The sequence below is a fragment of the Alexandromys fortis genome, unplaced genomic scaffold (assembly GCF_014885135.2).
Source record: "Alexandromys fortis isolate MF-2015 unplaced genomic scaffold, M_Fortis_MF-2015_v1.1 scaffold_135, whole genome shotgun sequence".
Lineage (NCBI taxonomy): Eukaryota > Metazoa > Chordata > Mammalia > Rodentia > Cricetidae > Alexandromys > Alexandromys fortis.
This window is the reverse complement of record NW_026068036.1, coordinates 4891585-4897166: the sequence shown is the minus strand read 5'-3', so window position 1 is coordinate 4897166 and position 5582 is coordinate 4891585. Positions and strand designations below refer to the sequence as shown.

Genomic DNA, 5582 nt, shown 5'->3' with positions numbered 1-5582 from the left:
ATTTAAAATGTACAAGGATGAGACTGGGTGCATTCATTGTAGCTCTACAATGTGTGGTCATTCATTTCTAGAATCACAATTACCTCTTCAATACTCTTCAACAATTCTTTTTTTTCCCAATTATTTTATTTACTTATTTATTATTATTAAAAATTTCCACCTCCTCCCATTTCCCTCCCCCTTCCACCCCCCCTCCAGTCCTAAGAGCAGTCAGGGTTTTTTGCCCTGTGGGAAGTCTAAGGTCCTCCCCCTTCCATCCAGGTCTAGGAAGGTAAGCATCCAAATAGACTAGGCTCCCACAAAGTCAGTAGAGGCAGTAGAATCAAAACCTAGTGCCATTGTCCTTGGCTTCTCAGTCAGCCCTCATTGTCAGCCACGTTCGGAGAGTCCGGCTTGATCACATGCTCCATCAGTCCCAGTCTAGCTGGCCTTGGTGAGCTCCCAATAGATCAGCTGACTTGCTCATGTTCTCTCTCCTTCTGCTCCTCATTTGGACCTTGTGAGCTCAGTCCAGTGTTCCAGTGTAGGTCTCTGTCTCTATCTCCAGCCATCGCCAGATGAAGGTTCTATGGTGATACGTAAGATATTCATCAGTAAGCTCTATGCTGCTGTTAGAGGTAACATGTTTATCCTCAGTTCATTTTCATTCTCTTCTAGTAACTACCTGCCATCTCTTGCAAGTTTGACATTAGAATACTCAATTATGTTTTGGGTAAATAGTGTTTTTTAATTAATTTCCCTTTTACCATGAAACTTGATAAAAAAACAAATTAGCAGATTATCTTCAAGGCTTAAGCTATTTTATTTCATGTTGCGTTGCCTTCCATGTCCCCAAAAGTTTTATTTTTTCTTTCTTGGCAAAAACTTAATACTCTCTTGAAGTATCTGTTCTCCTCCTCAATTGTTACCATGTTTAGACTTCTTTTTTTCGGTATTTTTACCCTAATACCCATTTGCTCTATATTTTAAAGTTGTCGGGATTGATTTTCTTGTGCTCTGATCCACCACTCTGGCAACACAGATTTTCTCTCTGAGGCCGATTTTAATTCTTTATTTTCCTTTCCTTCTTCCTTTTCTCACCAACTTTACCTTACACATAAAGTTTTCTATTCCCTTTTTAGGCCCACATTTGTTTTGTTTGTAAGGCTTTACTAACTTCCAAATATATTGTTGACCCATAGTGTTTGCTTTTCTTTATATGTACAACTCCTGATATAAGAAAAACAACCCGAACTTCAAGTTTTCCCGAACAACTACTATCAGACCACTGGAGTTAAACTCACTGTGGTGGATGCATTTGATACTTGGTCAACTTCATGTGGTGGTTTAAATAGATATGGCCCCAATGGACTTATTGTAGCCTTGTTGGAGGAAGTGTGTCATTTTGGAGGCAGTCTGTGAGGTCTTATAAGACCATGCTTAGCCAGTGGGACACAGACTACTTCTGCTGCCTGTGGATCAAGATAGAGAACCCTCAGCTCCTTCCCAGATCATGTGTGTCTTCATGCCATTATGAAGATAATGAACTGAACCTCTGAACTATAAGCCAGCCCTAATCAAATGTTTTATTTGATAAGAATTGCCATGGTCATTGAGTCTCTTCACAGCAATAAAAACTCTAACACAATCATCAACCACTTAAAGCTCTATGAATTTAAAGATAAAGCCTGTCTTCATTTAGAGGAAACCTCTACATTATATCTGAACATGTTTAGTGTCCTGGTTTGTTTCCCCAATTGTTTCTTTGCCTTCATTTGTTTCTGGAAGCTTCTTCTGCTAGATGGAGCAGGGGGATGGGTGCATATTTTCACTCTGTGTATAGGTTGGATTTACCAAAGACAAAGCAAGGGGAAATGGAGCATAAGGCGGAAAATCCATGAGTTTATACCAATAAATGTATCCTCATTGAATTTGAAGCTGCTTGAAATTTCTTATTTCATGCAGGTAATTCTTGGCTGTCTTTTGTTTGGGGTAAAAATGGAAGACCTCAGCACACCTTTTGTTTTTATGTTGAATTTGTTTAGAACTTAGGAGAAATTGTGTCAGGCTATCTGCCACATACCAATGCAAACTGGACTACAAATACTCTGTGTGTGTGTGTGTGTGTGTGTGTGTGTGTTTAACCTTAAATTCAATAAAAGTAAACGTTTCCATTAAAATAGTAAGCAAAATAAATCTACAAGTTCCCACAGAAAACAGGAAATTCCCCTCACAAATCATGGAAGTGTATTTTAACAACTTTGTGTATTACTTGATTAGATATCCGTTTTACTGAAATAGGCTTTTCAGGGTAATGAATAAGCATATCATCCCTGTTGCATCTCCCCTATAATCTTTTATGAGAATGAATAGAGGCTTGACAGAAGTATGCCATGGTTGAAGGAATAAATTGACTTTTTCTTGCAATATTGTTACTAATTAATTCTACATGGAATCCTGCTTTGCTTTGCTCTTTTAGCATAATGGAATAAGAGTGCATAGCACAGACTACTCTATTTGTCTTTTGTTTGAAATTCTCTTATAAATTATATTGTAATTTACTTGGTTAACACTATTTGGAATCGCTGTTCTTAAAAGAGCCAAAGCAAGTTAATTTGGCTCAAGCTGACGTAATGCACCTATTTTCAAAACACAGTTCTGAAATCTATAACACCTTTACCAAGATCTGTGAATACATATAACTTTAAAATATTGAATACTTGTTCAGAGGTTCAGAAATTAAAATCCAAGCCAGAGAAGCAAAACAAAATACAGTTTTCTAAAATATAGAGACAGAAGAATTAATCTACCTACAATAACTAACTTTATTGATTTCATACTAATTTGCAAATTAGTGCAGTTTTAAGTAGAGCAATTTAACTTTGCCATGTGAAAAGAAGACAAGTGCATTAAAGACATCTGATTTTGAGAATCAATTAGAATATTTAATAAAGTTGTGAACACAGAGTTTATAGCATTGCTGAAATATTTAATCTGAGCATGTAGAGGAGGAGCTAATTGTGGAAAATTATACTTGCAGAAAATGCAAAAGAGTTAATTTTATTCAAACACCTGTTTAATAGAAATGACAGATTTATAGAAGAATACTGAAGCAGGTATCTTTCTAATAATTTATTCTTTCATTTTAATATTATTTGGTGTTTGTCATAGTCAGGGTTTTTACTCTTTTGATAAAACACCATGACAAAAACTAACTGGAGAGGAAAGGGTTTATTTCTGCATCTATGTCCTGATCATAGAACATCTAATTTTTTTAAATAGTGAAAATGGGTTTATTTTGTCTCTAAATAATTCCACACCAAAACATTTTGCTGAGAATGAAATGATTTTTAATCTCTAGACAACAGACTTCTAATTGGCACTGAGAAGATTGGAATGGATGTCATTCAGAAAGCTTGGCATGGGTGAGGACCTGGTTCAACTCTCAGCTGTTTCCTGCTTCCTCACTAAAAATATATTCAGAATATATTGAAAGTGATATTTAAATACATTTAAATGTGGAACTTACAGATATTTTAAGGCTCAGGCAATCCAGAACAAAGTGTAGAGACACAAGTATGTGGTGACTGCTGGATATTCTAAAGGGACAAAGAGCTGACAAATATGAAAAGCAATTAGCCTTTCTATAATTTAACTCTAAGATCTATTCTTCTTTATATACTTCAATGTTGTTGGCAGTTTCATACACTTTTACTTTATAAAGAATTTCTCTAGGAAGAAGTTTCTGGAGGTATAGACAGCAGATATAGACAGCTACATTTTCTGTCGTACTTACAACATCTGCAAATTACGGCACATCCAGGCCCAGGTTTTTGTGATCAAGGGGCTTGATGATGGCCTCCTCCATGTATTCTTGGGTCCGTCAAATTCATAACCAATCCTGTAAAAGAATCAATCTTTATAGTTGTGTCCATGGCCATTGTAATTGTTGCATTTCCCAAACACTTTCAAGTTCTCTTCATTGCTCGGAGACGGCCTGTGCAGCTGGTGGGTCGCACTGAAGGACACGAGGTGTGACAGTTGCCCACACGGTGCACCTGATCATAGCACAGATTAAAGAGAACTCAAGAAAGAATCTCAAGTGAAGAACTTAAAACAAGAAATGAAGCATCATCGAATCATCGAAGAATGCTTCTTATTGCCTTCTATGGCTTTCTCCGTTTTTTTATTTTATTTATTTATTTTGTGTGTGTGTGTGTGTGTGTGTGTGTGTGTGTGTGTGTGTGTGCATCATGGCTCTGGGGTAGCACTACCCACAGAGGATTGCCACAGAGGATTGAGCCTACATCCATCAGTCATTAATCAAGGCAATTTTTGACAGATTAAGCTACAGGCCAGACTTACTCAGGAACTTCTCACTGAAGATTCCATGTTATCAGATATATCTAGCTTTGTTTAAAATTGACAACAAACAACCAGAAAAATTGACCCCAGGCCAACTTGACAAACCTTTTACTCTTCTGTTGTAACCTTTCTCCTCTTGTTCATTTCCAAGATCTCATATTAATATCAATATCATAATATAAAATACCCCAACTTTTTTTCCATTTTTTTTATTGAGAATAAGAAAAAAAAAAGTTTCTGCCTCCTCCCAGCCTCCCATTTCCCTCCCCCTCCCCCCACTATTCTCCCCCTCCCCCCACTCCTCTCCCCCTCCCTCTCTAATCCAAAGAGCAGTCATGGTTCCCTGCCCTGTGGAAAGTCCAAGGTCCTCCCCCCTCCGTCCACGTCTAGGAAGGGCAAAATCCAAACTGGCTAGGCTCCCACCAAGCCGGAACATGAAGTAGGATCAGAACCCCTTGCCATTGACCTTGGCTTCTCACCAGTCCTCATTGTTCGCCATGATCAGAGAGTCCGGTTTTATCCCATGTTTTTTCAGTCACAGTCCAGCTGGCCTTGGTGAGCTCCCAATAGATCAACGCCCACTGTCTCAGTGGGTGGGTGCACCCCCCGTGGTCCTGACATCCTTGCTTGTGTTCTCCCTCCATCTGTTCCTCATTGGGACCTTGGGAGCTCAGTCCAGTGCTCCAGTGTGGGTCTCTGTCTCTATCTCCATCCATCACCAGATGAAGGTTCTATGGTGATATGAAAGATATTCGTCAGTATTGGTATGGGATAGGGTCATTTCAGGTTCCCTATCCTCAGCTTCCCAAGGGACTAACTGGGGACATCGCCTTGGGCTCCTGGGAGCCACTCTAGGTTCAAGTCTCTTGCCAACCCTAAGGTGGCTCCCTTAACTAAGATATGTGCTTCCTTGCTCCCCTATCCAACCTTCCTTTATCCCAATCATCCTGTTTCCCCAAGTTTTAAAAATCCTCCAATCTTGAAAAATTCAAGCAGTTTAAAAGTTTAATCTCTTTAAAAAATCCAACTCTCATCCATATCTCAAGTTTGTTTGAACTGTTTAAGTTTTCTCTCAAATATCCAATTTTTCCCCAATACTCCAAAATGTTTATAAAATCCAGTTGCTCTAAAATGCAAAAGTCTCTCAGTTAGGGATTCCTGAAGGTCAAAAATAAGTTTCATATAATCTTATCAAGGGGAAGAACAAGGATATAGTCACAATCAAATTAAAACAAATC

The 5582-nt window shown here is 38.3% G+C and overlaps 1 pseudogene; it reads right to left on the bottom strand.

The window, feature by feature from the left end:
* Window positions 1–3643: 3643 nt before the first annotated feature.
* Window positions 3644–3920, bottom strand: LOC126515435 (6-pyruvoyl tetrahydrobiopterin synthase-like; annotated as a pseudogene).
* Between the last annotated feature and the right edge of the window lie 1662 nt (window positions 3921–5582).